The sequence below is a fragment of the Gallus gallus genome, chromosome 10, assembly GCF_016699485.2.
Source record: "Gallus gallus isolate bGalGal1 chromosome 10, bGalGal1.mat.broiler.GRCg7b, whole genome shotgun sequence".
Classification (NCBI taxonomy): Eukaryota; Metazoa; Chordata; class Aves; order Galliformes; family Phasianidae; genus Gallus; species Gallus gallus.
This window is the reverse complement of record NC_052541.1, coordinates 2,121,134-2,137,173: the sequence shown is the minus strand read 5'-3', so window position 1 is coordinate 2,137,173 and position 16,040 is coordinate 2,121,134. Positions and strand designations below refer to the sequence as shown.

Here is a 16,040-nt window from a genome sequence, read left to right as displayed (position 1 = left end):
GTCTTCTCTCCTGCAGCCTTTTTGCAATCTCTGAGTGCCAGCCAGTTGGGCTGAGTCACATCACATTGCTGGTGGGATGAATTTGAAAGAATGGTGAGGAAATCCCTAGACTTTGTGTCACTACATAGATCACTCCAAAAGTAATGCCTCCTATTTATTTCCATAGAAACTACAACGGATACAAAGAGCGCAATAACACAGATAGAGCAAATTCTCAGCTACAAAACACCATTTTTCAACATAGTCACCACCATTAGCTTTGCCTTTTAGCCAGTAATGAACAAGAGCTGCATGTCACGCTTGTAAAAATCTGTACCAGAAGAGGTGAACCACAGTAGCTACTGCCATGGTGAAACGCACCTCCCACTCCCTCACTGTGCTCACATCCACTGTTTGGTCTCTGTCAACGTTCAGCAAGTGACAGTGAATGTCAATGGCTGCCTTTTTTTTCCGCGTGGAAGAATTCAATTCCACACCTTTGCTTCATATGCACTTCCACGTCAGACACCATTCTGTCAGAGTGCCTCTCTGCTGCAGTCTGTCACACAGCAACAAAATGTCATGCGATACTGATGAGAAGGTTCAACTTCTACTGCCATATCACCATCATCCTCCTTTGGTGTCATAGGCCACATAATAACGTTGGAGGCATTACTTTTGGAGCAGTCCTCACACAAAGCTGTCTTAAACAGAAGAACCACATTCGCTAAAAATTAGAAGAGAAAAACAACAATGTAGAATGCACTTAATTAAGTGTTACTGAAATGCAGCCCAATATGTGAACACATCCCTGCTCCTTCTGAAAGCAAAGGTGAAGTCAACTCCTGCTGCCCAAGTCTTGAAGTTTGGTTCTGTAGGTGTAGTAGTAAAATTTGACAAATGTATTTCATGTTTCAGAGAAGAAGGCCTTAGAGAGTATGTTTTTGGATTGCTTCTTGAAAATGCCAGAATTTATTGAGACGCTCCTGCCATCAGAGATACCCAAAACAGGGCAGGGAACAGATTTGCCTCTAGGCACTGAAAGCAAAGGATAAGACGTATTTTCTCTTAAGACCCACAGTTTGAAGTCTGTGGTAGTCTTTTGTGGTTGTGACTTTCAGTACAGCATGCTTAGGTGCTTTTGGGGTTTCTTCTTCTAGCCTAAGGACCTGAACCACATATTTCTAGACTGGGGAGGAGATCTGTCACATACAGAGTGCCATTGCTCATCCTGGAGTTGCATCTGCTCCTCTTCATTTCAGTTTGAATAAGCCCTGTCCTCACCAAGCACTGCTAATAGAAGTCTGTGATGAGCTCCTGCCCTGCAGTATCAGTGTGTTGCTCATAAACAGCACTGCTGGAGAGAGACCTGCAGCCCTTGTCCATCTGGTTCTGCATGGGCAGCAACCGAGCGAAAGGAAAGGTGTTCTTTTTGCTCTTCTTTTGCATGTTGCTGTGAGCTATCAACTCATTTATGGGCAGATTCAGAGTTTGTAGTGATTGATGTAAAACTGAACCAGGCAGATTTAACATACACATTTACACTTCATCTGTCAGTGGGATTTGCACCTTAAATAGGCAGGACTGAGTTCTCGGTTATCACTGACCTGTCCCACTCTTCTTCTGGTAATTGATTAGTGTGTCAGCAAAACAACTTGCATGTTTCAGTTACACCTGGATTCTGTGGTATGCCCAAAAAGATTGTAACTTCACATTCATTTTGTTGAATGTCTGAGCCGTGTTACTTAACTGCAAATTCAGGTGGGCTTTTTTTACTGTTTGTTTGCTGGTTTTTCATCACTAGCATATCTACACTGTTCCAGCTGTTTGTAGAAATAACACTGTAATATTTTTGCAGAATAGGAAGAATTCCCATTTTACATATGGAGAGCTAATATACATGGAAACTACATTATTTTCTAGAGAGTTGCTCACAGAATATGAACTTGAGTTGCGTAGATGGCACTAGTTCCTAAATGACAGGACTGCTCTACCTTCTTCTGCAATGTTCCTCTGCCTTAGGAGGGAGAATGAAGCCTCCTTGTTATGTGTTGATGGAAAATGGGCTGCATCAATCAGAATATGTTTCTGAAACAACTTGTTTCTGGCAAGTTGTTCATTCTAAAAATATATTTATTTCTAATTGCTGAGCCGAATGCTTAATGAATTCTTCCTTCCCAAGAACAATTAATCAAAGAAATGATTTAGGGCTGGCACTAACTCCCCCAGGGCTCAATGGCTGTGTTCCATTGACATAAATAGAGCAGACCAAGCCCAGCCCATACTGGAAAAGATTTATCTAAGCATTTTTTAATGGTTCCCATCACTATTTGTCTGGCTGCCTCTGGCAGAAAAGTACTATACATATTGGAGGAACAGCCCTCAATGTTATAGCAGAAGTACCACAAGTTGCTGTTGTTTACAGCAGCATTTGCCTGTTTTGTGTTGTTTTAAAGGAGAGGCATTTATGTGAGCTCTCACTGATTGTAAGGGGCACTCAGAATGGTGGAAAAAGAAGGGGCTGCAACTTGCTCAGGAAGGTTTATTAATATGAAGGAAGAGGTAGAGAGGTCACTGAGACCCTGCAGTGTGGATTTGAGCTTTGATAAGGAGAATCCCCATCACACAACAAAGACGTACCCTTTCTATGAAAGATCAGATGTCAGAAATTCACAGTGTGTCCTGGAGAGTGCTGGACAGATCCATCAGTGTCATGATTCTTGACAAAAGCCAGGTATGTGCTAAGTGAAAAGGCCAAGATATACTAGCACGTGCTTCCTTTACAGCAGTGTTACATACTGTGCTCTGTGCCCCGTAGGAAGATGAAAAGCTAAATGGGTTCCAACCAATTTGACGTGAGGAAAAAGGCCCTACATGCCCCAAATCTGGCCACTGAATTTTTGATATGTAGTATAATCTGTGATTTAAAACATCATCTTTGGGTTAAGAAAGAATCCGACTAGGGAGAGTGTATTTTAAATGTCTGAAGTTCATGAGTATTCTGTTCTCTGTTTTCAGAGCATACACCTAATCTTCCTCTTGTTTTCCCCAAGTCTCCTGCTTGAACTTCTGCTGAGTCTCCTCATTTCAGACTGTTCAATACAGATATGTTTGTGGGGACATCAAATAATAGTTTCTGACTAAGTCGTGAGTAAGGGCTAAGTCGTGATTTAAGGTGACGCCTTTAGACACTGGGGTGGATGTTGGGGTTCCTGGCCTTCTTTCCTTTCTCCTGTATGTCTATGTGCAAGAGAGGCCCTAAAGAAGTGGCTGCTTCACCATACCTCAGTCTCCTTGGCTAGCAGATGATGATGGTGAGATACAGCTACCTCCCATAGTGTGTTTTGAGATCAAGCGGCAGAAATCCCATGTGAGCTTTGCACTGTTTCTGTGCATGCAGCAATTAATTCAGCACCCGATGTCTGGAGGGGATGGTGGATTCATGTGGATGCCTTAGATAAGCATAGCCTTAGCAATGTTTCTTCTGAGACCTAAAATAATCAGAGGCAATTGGACTTTTTTTTTCCTTAAGTGTTGCATTTTTAGAAGGTGATTCATCTTTTTTCTAGGATCTTGGATACTTGAATAGCCCCAGGGTCCCAGCAGCTTTAGTCTTTTTGTGGGCTAATTGTGCTCCAGTCCAGCCTGAATAACTCAGTGCAAACAAGAGTCTGATATTGGCAACCGGAAGGAGTTTGGATGGAGAAGTATTTTTTTGCCTTTGAAACTGAAACACACCTAGTCATTACCATGTTACCTTCTTGCATGTCTCACTCTCCCCCACCCCAACTTCTCTTACCCACAGAAAGGCTGAGGCTGGCATGTCATGCTGAAAAATTTCTTTTCTGAAAGTGTGGTCAGGTGCTGGAAAAGGACATGCAGGGATGTGGTTGAGTCACTGTCCCTGGAGGTGTTCAGGAAATATGTAGAAGTAGTACTAAGTGACACAGTTTAGTGGTGTTAAGTGGTGGACAGTTGAACTAGACTGTCTTGGAGGTCTTTTCCAACCTTGATGATTCTATGATTCTCTGACTATCTAGGAGGAACATTTTCAGCATCTCAGATGGCTATAAGTCTTTTTCTTAGTCTGACAGATTACTTAATTGATTGCTGCATGCAGTTGTCTCCTCTTTGTGGACTACCACAGAGCTTGTGAGCATGAATTTGTCAATTCAATGCAAAATAATAGCTAGCAGAAAGCAGAACAGTGTCCTCCACTTTCTAAACTGTGATTCTGATAGATATGACTCATATAATCTCTCTGCCCTATTTTAGTTTTTGTAAATTTGGGTTCCTAGTAGTGAGACTGACATCTTCATCTCAAGTAAATTCATATTATGTCAAGAAAGCTATGTTAGTACAAAATAGTTAACAATCTTGTCATCCCTGTATCTCAACGAGATGCTAAGTTGGTGGAAGATGCATGTTATGTCAGTTGGTGTCATATGTTCTCTGTCACTTTTTCAGTAATGCTTACTCTGAACAGGTAAACATATATCCATACATCTGTGTCATCTCCATGTATCCTGGGCTACACCCAAAGAAGCATGGCCAGCTGGTTAAGGCAGGTGATCCTTCCCCTCTGCTCTGCACTGGTGAGACCTCACCTGAATTGCTGTGTCCAGATGTGGAGTCCTCCGCACAGGAGAGACACGGACCTGCTGGAGCGTGTCCAGAGGAGGGCTACAAAAAAGATCTCAGGAACGGAACACTTCCCTACAAAGACAAGCTGAGAGCTGGGGCTGTGCAGCCCGGAGAGGAGGAGGCTCTGGGGAGAGCTGAGAATGTCCTTTCAGTGTGTAAAGAGGGGGCTGATAGAAAGAAAGGGAAAGACTCTTCAGCAGGGTCTGTTGTAACAGGACAAGGGGAAATGGATTCAAACTGAAACAGGGGAGATCTAGACTGGATATAATGAAAAAGGGTAGTGAAGCACTGGAACAGGTCGCCCAAAGATGTAGTGGGTGCCCTGTCCCTGGGGACATTAATGGTCATGCTGAACAGGGCTCTGAGCAGCTGATCTAGTGATAGATGTCCCTGTTCATTGCAGGGCAGTAGAGCTAGATGATCTCTTCCAACTCAAATGTTTCTATGATTCTATGTAAACTCTCTGCCTGCAAGCACTGAATCTTGTGTGAGTTGCTGTTAATACTACGTCAGCTAAGGATGAAAGATAGGATTCAGAGAAGTAGTCTTTGAAACATCTACCTGTCTCAAAGAAATTGCAGTCAGAGCACTCTAAGAAATTGTCCCTTTCCTTTGTATAGTTGGGTACAAATTAAAACTTAGGCCCAAAATGCTTGCTTTCTGGGGCAATTCAGAAGTCACAGAATCGTAAGGGGTGGAAGAGACATCTGGAGATCATCAAGTCCAACCTCCTGCTAAAGCAGGTTCCCTAGAGTGGTTTACACAGGCAAGCACCCAGGAAGGTTTTGAATATCCCCAGATAAGGAGACATGCCCTCTCTGGGCAGCTTGTTCCAGTGCTCTGTAACCCTAAAAGTAAAGAAGTTTTTCCTCATGCTCGTATGGAACTTCCTATGTTCAAGTTTGTGCCCATTGCCCTTTGTCCTGTTGCTGGGAACTGTTGAAAAGAGCCTGGCCCCATCCACTTGACTCTCAGCCATTATATATTTATAAACACTGATAAGATCCTCCCTCTTCACTTCTCCATGATGAACAGTCCCAGGTCTCCCAGCCTTTCCTCATAAGGGAAATGTTTCAGGCCCCTAGTCATCTTTGTGTCCCTCCATTGCACTCTCAAGAAGTTCCGTGTCTTTCTTGGAACTGGGGAACCCAGAACTGGACACAGCACTCCAAAAGGCATCACCAGGGCAGAGTAGATGAGGGGGATCACCTCTCTTGACCTGATAGCCACTCTCCTTTTAATACACTTCAGAGTACCATCAGCCTTCTTGGCTGGAACACACTGCTGGCTCATGGCCAACCAGTCGTCCAACGGGATGCTCAGATCCTTCTCCTCAGAGCTTCTTTCCAGCAGCTAGCTTTCTCTAGAGGGATGCAAGAGGATCCCTCATAGCTATACACACCCTTGAGGTGGGTGGCCTTCTGGTTTGTGTCATGAGAGGCAGCTAAGGAACATTTGTCGTCGTTCTGGTTGACTTGGCTTATTCCCATGTCTGTTGCAATAATGCGAGCATTGCCATTTTGGACTCCACCCCCCACATCCTTCATTTTAAAGCCCACCTCACTAGATTGGCCAGCCTGCCGCAAAAGATTGACCTGCCTCTTCTAGACAGGTGAATTCCATCCTCCCCTAACAGGTTATAATCTTTGTAAAAAGTCCCATTGCCATAAAAACCAAAACCCTTGCACTGGCACCATCCATGTTGCCAGGAATTGATATGCATTAAACATGTATTTTTGGCTTTCCTCTTTCTTCTACCCGGCAAAAATGAAAAGTAGATAACTTGGGCACCAGTATTTTTCACTTGTGCTCCCAGGGCTTTATAGACTTCTTTGATTCCAGCTTCCAGTGACATTCATGCTCACATGAAGGGGCAGCAGTGAATAGCAGTCTGTGCTCTTGCCAAGGTGCAGCACTATCTCAGCAGTGTCCTGGATCTCGGCTCCTGGAAGGCAGCACACCTTTTGAGACTCCCTGTCATGCCAGCAGGCTGCTGGAATGGTTTCTTCTTGCAGATCTTGGTCAGGTGTGTCAAGGGTGTTTATATCTGTAAGAGCTTCATATTTGTTTCTGATAGTGAAGCTGGAGGATGGAGACTGAAATGGAGTCCTGTTTTTCTGGGGGGTCAACAGGGACCAACGTGCCTCCTCAGCATGTCCAATACTGGAATACGATTATTGAACAACCTCTCTCTCTCTCTCTTTCTCTCAGCACTTCTGATACTAAGGAGCCTTTGCTTCTTGCAGTTCAGCCACTTGTCGTAAAAGGTTGTCCACCTGTGCACATCCTGTACAGGTACTTACCTTACCACTAAGAGAAGGTTCAAGGTACTCAGAGCAACCAACCACCTGAATCAAAGTCTCCTTTCTTACCAGTTCTGTCTGGGTGAATGCATCAGACATCTCTGGGGATTTTCCTGTTTTAGCCCTCTGGCAAGTGCTCACCACCATAAAGTCAGAGGTCAAGAGTGCTTCCCCTGGTTGTGAGCCTTCGAGCAAGGTACAGTACCCTGCCTGTGCAAACTGCTGTGACAGAATGCTGCTCCCAGATGAGAACATGGCCTGTTTTGAGCTCTCCCTTCACACCCTGTGTGAATCAGTTCGGTCCCTAGTGCAGATCCATGTTTGAAACACACTACCCAAACATTTGAGTCATGCTAGACCTTGGATACAGGCCAGGGCCTGAACATCATCACGACACAATTTATGCGTGTCTTTCTGCTTTAGTCCTTTGCATTCCACAACATATTCATGATGACTTGGAAGCTGCATCCCTTATTGATCTGCCCATTCCCTACAAGAACAACATATGGCGTGTTTCCATGGCAATAGGTCCCCCTAGAGGGGCTTCCTTCCTTCTCTCAGTTTATTGGTCTTTTTTGTTATTAAATCATCAGAGATAAATGCACACAGAGAAGGGTCAATGTCTGGATCAATGGACAGCAAACAAAAAGGAACTTTTCCATATTCATGCAGGCGAGAGATTCAGAAGATCAAACAATGTATCTCACGTATAATGGATGCTGTGAAATCAGTACACATCTAACACCTTGAAAACCTTTGGGATTCAGCATGGGGAGCAGAGGAGGGAGAACCGAGACATATTTATAAGTGCAGTATGGTGGGAAGTGAAGAGAAGGTTAAGCTCTCTGGCTTAGACTTTCTGCCATGAGTACAAGGGTTCCTGCAGGCTTGTTTAAATGCTACAGATAGAAAATTCTATTTCATTCTTTAACTCTGGGAGAATGTGGTGTTGCAGGCTCCTTCTGATGAAGTTTGATGAGAAGAGCATGGAGAAGAGGGCTTGGAACTAGATAATCTTTAAGGCTGCCTCCAACCTAAGCCACTGATTCTACGTGCATGACTTATGCACTGGCGTGGTGTAGGAAGCAATCCCAGACCACCAGCAGCTGGTGTGTAATCTGTCCACTCCTCCCACTCAGCAGGGAGGTTGAAATGTTCTAATGTACCTGCAGTGGCAAGAGGAGGCCAGCCAGCCAGGCTACAGCCTGGTTTGTCAGCAGTTGCACTGGGCCGGTTTCCATCTCCAGGAAACCTGTGCTTATAAATCTCCTGCTGAATCTGTACTGTATTATCTTCCCAGTGGTATCTCCAGCCACTCCTGGCAATGAACTCCCACTGCATAACAATTTATATCTTTGATCGCCTCATCCTGGGCAGCGGAGCTGTGAGAGCAATAAATTGTCTAGGCCTTCAAAGAAGAGAGGGAATAAGCCTTCCAACAGGTAATACCCCCAGAATCTCACTGCTCTTGCAGCTCATACAGGGGAATTGTCTGTGTGCTAGTAATAGCTGTGGTCAAGCAAGCGAGAAATATCGCTAATGCCGTTTTTAGTTGGAAGTTTGATGTGTTCTTTATAGGCCTCAGTACTCCAAATTTAGAGCCGGCACAAACAAGTCCTCTTGTAGCTACCCTTGTTACTGCCTGTGTGTTTATTTTTACCTTTCAGGGAAGATGCTAAGTGTAGATTCAAAATACCGCTTAATTTGTTAGGCAGATAGCAGCAGGCAGGAAGGCAGCATGCTTCAGGAAAGTGGTCGACTGACACTGCACAGAGTTGTGCAAAATCCACCGTGACCTTCCTTGTTCTCGTTACATGTTTGTGTTTCAGCATTGCTGGAGATGAAATGCAGGAGCATTTTGTTTCTGTGTGATACAGTATGTCTGCACGCCAAGCAGTAGGTGTAAGCATTTCAGTACATTTATTGAATGGCAGATTGCACATAAAACTCTTGAAAATGCTTGTACAATTTCCATTAAGCATGCTGTAGGATAAGACAATGGATGTTGACTTTGCAGAGTAGATGTCCAGAAGTCTCATTATCCTAGGACACGTGCAGGCCAGGCAGCAGCACTGCAGCCTCTGTCCTGCCATGCCTCAGGCTGGGATGGAACAGCACCCTGCAAGGTTTGTTCAGGCTGTGTGAAACTGAGCTCAGTGATACCCCTGCTGTGCGGTTCACATAACACCGTATGGCACTGGGAGGAACTCGAGTGAAGGATAGCACTATCTAGTGGTTAGAGTGCTGTTTGCCTAGCCTCGTCACTTAAACTTTATCATCTGCTTGCCTGAGTGAAAGTTAAATACACTTATGAGAAAGGATATCAGCAGCTTTTTTGGATAAGGTTCCATTTTTTTTTTCCCACATGCTTGAACAGTTCTCCTCTTAATGCGGCTTTGTTTCATGACTGGTTCACTTCAGTACAAATATAATAGTGCTTGGGTTTTCTGAGATGGAAGTAGTTAAAGAGAATGAAGTTGTTCCAACAAAGTCAGGGAGTATGGCTGACAGAGCCTGTTTTAAACTGACTGGGGCCGGATGGAGGCCGTGGAAGTGCCTCTGTGCACTAAATGTGGCTGTTGAGAGGCAGCCTGCTTCGTGGTGGCAGCTCCTGTACGCGGGGCTGAGTGTCCCAGCTATCCTGCAGAGCCCCGTGGAGTGACATGTTTTGGAGGTGCCACCATGCAGTGTATTCTTCCCCCCTGCAGAGGCCAGCATCTGTGCAAGGCGAAGGCTTCGCCATTTTTTCTTAGCTAATACTTGAAAAAGGTAATGAGCTCACCTGCTAATGAGCTCACACTGCATTTTGCAGTTTGTCTGGGGCCAGTGGGAAGTGCAAGGTCCAAGGCCTTCCCCATCACAGCAAGATGAACACTGCCCGTGGTCTGCTCTGACTGCTCTGGCAGCAGACGCTGTGGCAGCAGCTACCAAACACCCTCTCTGTTCACAGCATTGCACTGTCCTGGTAGATTGCCACTGACACAAGGTCTACTCGTCCTCAATTCTTTTGAGTCCTCCTGTAAAAATCTCTGTACTGCAAATATTCATCACCTTGAGAAGCCTGTTAATAGTGTGAGTGCATTGGAGGTACTATCAGAGAACTAATAATTTAACTCATATTGATATAATGCATTATGCTTTCTAAGCTCAAGAAAAGAAGTAATTCATAATGTGCTGTGTTATAATAGGGTAAATGCATCGGTGCCTCAAATGTCTTGTTTGCAAACTGTCAGATGGTATAACTGGAATAAAAGTAATGTGTATATTTATATTTCAACAATGAAAGAAAATGGAAATTTCCCCTTTGCTGTTACCACAAATTATAGGATACGTCATGACTCGGAACCTCTTTGGAAGCTAGGCACCCATATTTTCTAGATCGTATTTCTGAATAAGTCACTTAAATCTTTAATATCTTATTGTCTATCTATTTGGAATGTAGGATGATTGCCTTCTTAGGTCTGCTGGTCTAATTCATGTAAGGCCATTACTTTGAAAAAATGTGGGCTGTTGATTATAGTTTAGTAGTGAAGTGTTAGATTTAAAAACTGATGATAGAAAAGCAGTAAAATGCTAATATCCTACTTTGCTTGCACTGCAAATGCCAGCTGAAACTATTGCATAAGCAATGGCTTTCCTAATTTTCCACTCACCAAAATCCATGTAATTATATTTTAAGATAATAATATGACCATGTATGGAATTCTGCAGTATTCAGAGGGGATTAGGTGAGCAATTGTGTAGATTGGAGATAATCTAACTGAAAGGCTAAATTGAGACCTTAGAAAATATCTTGCCTCAAGTAAAACTGACAGTTGAATTCTGTGAAGATTTTATCAAGCACAGCATGAGTTTTAAGAAATCTAGCTGAAATGAAAGCGCTGCAAGGCATACACCTCCTTTGCAGTGTATGCTGTACAGTGAGATGTCCCTAATCATACACCTGCTTATGTAAGCACTTAACATTCACGACGAGCTAATAGTCCTCTTGCCCCTGATGGGAAAGCTAATCACTTGCAGAATTGTATTCCATCTTAGGAACTCGTTGATACCACTTACTCTTCCGTACTCAGCTGAGGCATCCTTATGACTGTGGCATCGAAGTTCCAAAGAAAGATGAACAGTTCAGACTGCCAGCAGTCTGTGCCACCCACTGTCAGCTGGAGGAGATAGCTGGAACATCTTCGTCAGACCCAGAGGTAATCTGGCTGTAGCCCTTCACTGCTGTATCAGCTCTGGGTGTATCTCCACTGTTTATTTTCTGTGTATTTGCATAGGGAACAATGGGCAGGGAAGCTGAAGTAGATGTTGCCCGAGGAGGCTGGGACACTGCACAGCTCTTGGCCTCGTGCTGCAGTGCATGGCTAATGTGCAGCGCTCGCAGGGGTTTTATTCAGAATGGCAGGGGAGACATATTATTTGCATAGATTGCATAGAAGGAATTAAAACTGTTTGTCTTACTCTTTAAACAGGTTCCCTTTATCATTTCCCATTATATAGCACAGCATATTTCTGTAAGTCATTTGATTTTTTTTTTTAATTTTTTTAAGTGGATATTCATTTCAGAGAGGTTTTCAAGTGCTCAGGTATTTGAATAAATCACTGTGAATAAATTCACTTCTAGCAAGTGACTTTGTGGACTCGGTAGCTGTTTAAGTGTCCTTTGGTGTGTTCAGGAGCAGTGAATCACCACATTCCTCCTATTATCTGTGAATAATGCAAAGTTTGTAACTCTCCAGTAGCAATGCACCTACTCATATCTGGAAGCCGCAGTGCTTCCAAAGCCAGGGAAGGATCTCTCCCAGCTTCTTTCTCTCTCTCTTTGGTGATGTTACCTAAATGAATGGCTGCTTTCTGGAGTAAACTCTCCTCCCACCATTGCTGCTCCAGCCACACTGACATCCACTAATGCTCTTTACAAAAGATGATTTCTATTTCTAGCCCTACTAGCAGTCCTGGGAATTAAAGTGCGACCTCTCTCCTGTCAGGGTAGTTGCTGGTGAGCACAGCAGTGCCTAATTCAGCATGCAGCTGGAGGGGGAAGGGAGATGCCACTCTGCAGAACAGGGCAGATTTTCATCAATTCTTTAAAGGAGTAACATAGCGATCCCTCCCTGTGCAGAGCAGAGGATCAGGATGTCGCCGGTGACTCAGTAGGTGGCACTCTGTTTCCTGAGTGAGCTCTAAGCCAGTGCGCCTGCCCGGGCTTGTTGGAGCGATTGGATTTGTCTTTGGTTTTGGTATTAGTGTGCTATGTTCATTAAGGATGTGCTCTTCGTGTCTGAGCTAGATTCCATTGGTGAGGATATCCTGGCTCCCTGGCATTTTCAGTTAGATGGGTTGTTATTTTTGCCTCCTTTCTGCGCACTGTCAGGCAGCTCCTCAGTTCAACCCCGAGTTGGCTGACTTACAGCAGAAGCTGCAGACATCCAAAAAGCCTTGTTAATTTAGAGGTGAGGTTGCCCAAGTCTATTTTCTCTTGACAGTGCAAATACTACTGAACGAGGAGAACAGAAGTTAAGGCCACAAATGTGCCCCACTCAGGGACAGTGTCTGAATGCCAGAGCGACGCAGCGATGCTGACCAGGCTCACCTCTGCAATTCATTATTTTCAGTCCAGCAGTCACTATGCTTCCTGAGCTCATGCACTATAAGTAGTTACACTGCATCATGGAATACATTTTAAAAATCAAGGTTTATTTAATAAAATAACTGCATCCAAAAGCAATATTCCTTGTCTGCTGTTAAATTATGGACTAGACAGAACAGAAAGCTGATCCAACTTCCTCATCCAAACCCACAAATTAATACCTACAAAGCATTCATACTTTCACATCAACTATGTGTCACCAAATATGTTCAAAGAACATATGGTCTGGAAGTGCCTTTGCCTACGTTAATTCTCACATGTTTTGTTGCATCTATTTAGGAATTAACCATTTAGAGGTTGTGGTACACGTTAAACAACACATCTGGCTTATATCGTGCTGGCTGTTCCCCATGCTACACGCTACTCAGTCACGCTGAGTCAGCTATAATAAAACAATACATTCATATATATATATATTTTTCCGGTAAGCTTTTCAAATTGAGAAAAGAGAAGTCAGGTTATCAGAGGAAGATATTTGTAGTACAAATCTCAGTTAGACCCTTTTCCAAGCCATACAAACAGTTCCCGGTCTGGTCATGCTCAAGAATCAAGTTCAGGACCAAACCCTTAGCCTCAGGCTTCAGTGGACGAATCCCATTCTCTCAGTTCTGCCATGTGGATTCTCTGCTTGCAGGACAGGACTAATTAACTCCATCTGCCTCTGATGGGTGCATTGGAGCCAATTTCGTCACCATCAGCTCTGTGGAATTCCTAGGTGGAAGGAAGACCAGAAATATAAAAAACATAGATTATTAATAGCTGGTGCTTGCCCTTACGTACATCACATGCTCTGCTACTCTTGCCAATAATTTATAGGGAGTGAAAAGTGTTCCTTGGTGTAAATACAGAATGCTGCATGGATGGGATTAGAACTCTGAGGTACCGCAGTCCCTGTGAGTCCCTTCAGTGTAAATCCAGTGATGCCACTCTAAGCAGGTCATACTTCAGGAGATCTGTAATCTTAATAGTTGAAATTTAACCTCCAGCAAGTTTACATTATAAAGGCAGGTGAATTTACTGTGTTGGAGTAATGTGCACACCAAATCCTTGGTGGTTTCCAGTTTTTTCTACCTCCTTCCTAGAGCCCAAAGGTTACCTCCTCCCTGCCATTCTGGATACCCTGTTGTTAGAAGGCAGTGCACTTGATATGAAAGTTTACCTTCTGTGTTTTGTAAGTGGTGGCTCTAAAGATTAGAATGGAGGGGACTCTGACAATAATCTGTAGTCACCAGTACACCACTGGGGAGAATGGTGGTTTAAGAAACACACGGCAGCAAATTTTAGTCCTACATTTCTTCTTGTCCATGTGGCGAATTGTGCTTCCCCGTGGGCAGCTGGGCACTGGTATGTCATCAGCACCTGCAGGCTGGGACTGAGGAGTGTGAGGATCCAAGAACTGAAATATCAAGAAGTGCTGTAGATCAGGATGCAGGGCTGTTGACCGTGGTGTGACCATGCTTGCCTATAAGAAAAGTCAGAAAGTGCTACAGAAAGCACTTTAGTGGAGCTGCAAAGCATCCTAGCCACTGTTGTCCCCAGTTGCTGCTTAGCACTGAAGTCAACAGCCACTGTAGGAAAAAGAGGCAGAAGAATCCAGAGATCTCTGAGGAAAGCCACTTACCATTGCATCTGTGCATGTCTGGCCATGTCTATTTCATGCCATTAATTTGAAACTTGGGAAAAATAATTTTCTTTGTGCTTATTTCCTCCTGTATTCCCTGCAGGCAAATTAAAGATGGCTGGGAGGTTATTTATTTTCTGTAATAACATACACAGCTTCCAGACTTCCTGCTATTGTGCGATTACCTAGATTAATTGACTAGGAAAGATGTAGCATCATCTCAGAGCCTTAATAAGGAACATCACAACGTAGATTCACATAGTATTGATGCATACTGCCATATGACACAGTCTTGCTCTTAGGAGTATATGGACCTATCATGGGCCTATCTGCTGAGTGTCTACCAGCGCCTATTTTGCTTTTATACTGAGTGAAGGATTACATGGCACCTTGGGAGCAAGAAGTGGAGAACATATTAGGAAACCTCATTAGTGAATAGCTGCTCGCACAAAAGCCAGTTGTCATCAGCCTGTGCTGAATGTTTCTGGGAATTGTGGGTGTGCTGGTTTGTGACCCTGTCTGTCCATGTGCTATCACTGGCATTTCTAATATCCTTAGAGGTACTTCAGAGTGTTAAATTCTGGTGAGGGAGAGAGGACCTATGCAGGCAGGGCTTTTGAGGCATGTTCTGCCCTTCCATTGCAGATGCTTCAGTGGAGCAATGTTGTTCTGCAGTAGCTCAGCCTGGGCCATGGCAAAGGTTTGAGGGGGACAATTCTTACTAAAACTAGATTTTGAGGATCTTTGAGGCACATCTGCTTTTTGTAAAACATTTCAGTGATTTTGACTGTAACTGGTGTGACAAAAGCAGCACGTGCACACCCTTCTTTGACAAACCCATCAGTTTCCTTCATCACGTTACTGTAAATCCAGATCACACATTGACTTCCTGGTGTTGAGATGCTCTGGCTTAAGGGAAGGCACAGTTCTCTCCCTTGTGCTTGAATCCTGTTCAGTTTCTGTTCCTTTTTTTATGGTCTAGGGAGTTAGGCTTATTTGGTGCTCAAGAAGTTAATAATATGAACATAAACACCATGCTAGTTTGTGTGACTGACTGGAAGAGCTGCTGCAGCTTTCTGAATGTTGCATCTTCAGGTACAGACAACCAAGCCTGATAATCAGTTTGCTCTGTGCTCTTTGTTCATTCACTGTGACAGATGTGTCTTAATATAAATTATTTATGATACCTCACAGTGTAATAGTAACAGCCCTGTAGCATACAATGTAGAGCTGATGGAACCTTGGCAAGGTGAGACCACAGCACATTGGCATCTCTACATGTGAAGCATCTGGAAGGGATTGGATCACCAGTGTGTCGGGCAATGAGGGTCCTTTGTGAGACTCCTCAACAAAGTATGAGATCCAGAAATAATTTCAGTCTGCACTGTGGGTGAGTTACAGCAATATACAGAAGGTTCCTGTGCACTAGGAAACCTGCCTTGGCAGGGGGTTGGACTGGATGACCTCCAGAGGTCCCTTCCAATTCCTATGATTCAGTGATTCTGTGTAATATCATGTGATTGTGTGTCTTTTATGCTAATACCTAGGGAAAATCTTTTAAAGCCCCAAACAAATAAACTAGGAACTATTTAAACTGTATCTGTCTTCAGAAATGAAAATGAGTGTTGTTGTAAGGTCTGCTGGATACTTTTGACTTGCCATTAAGGTGAAGATAAGTTTCTTCAAGGCTGTGCTTCATGGCATAGTGTTTAAACGTTATTTCTGCTAGATGTGTGACTCTGGGCTTTACTGACCATTTCTGTCCAGCACAGGAGTCCATAGAGTGTGGACTAAATTCAGAGTCCAAGCTCAGTGTAAGCCCTACCGAACACTGAAGATTCCA

General features: G+C 43.8%; 1 protein-coding gene across 3 annotated transcripts in view; it reads left to right on the top strand.

Annotated features, from left to right (window-relative positions):
• HCN4 (hyperpolarization activated cyclic nucleotide gated potassium channel 4) overlaps positions 1 to 16,040 on the top strand; it is a 146,125-nt gene that overhangs the window by 60,562 nt on the left and 69,523 nt on the right. The window contains exon 3 of one of the 3 annotated variants that reach the window (XM_040706601.1): positions 10,965 to 11,125. The exons of the other annotated variants lie outside the window; for them this stretch is intronic. The gene's annotated coding sequence lies outside the window, so the exon portion shown is untranslated. The remainder of the gene's footprint in view (positions 1 to 10,964; positions 11,126 to 16,040) is intronic. 3 annotated transcript variants of the gene reach the window in all.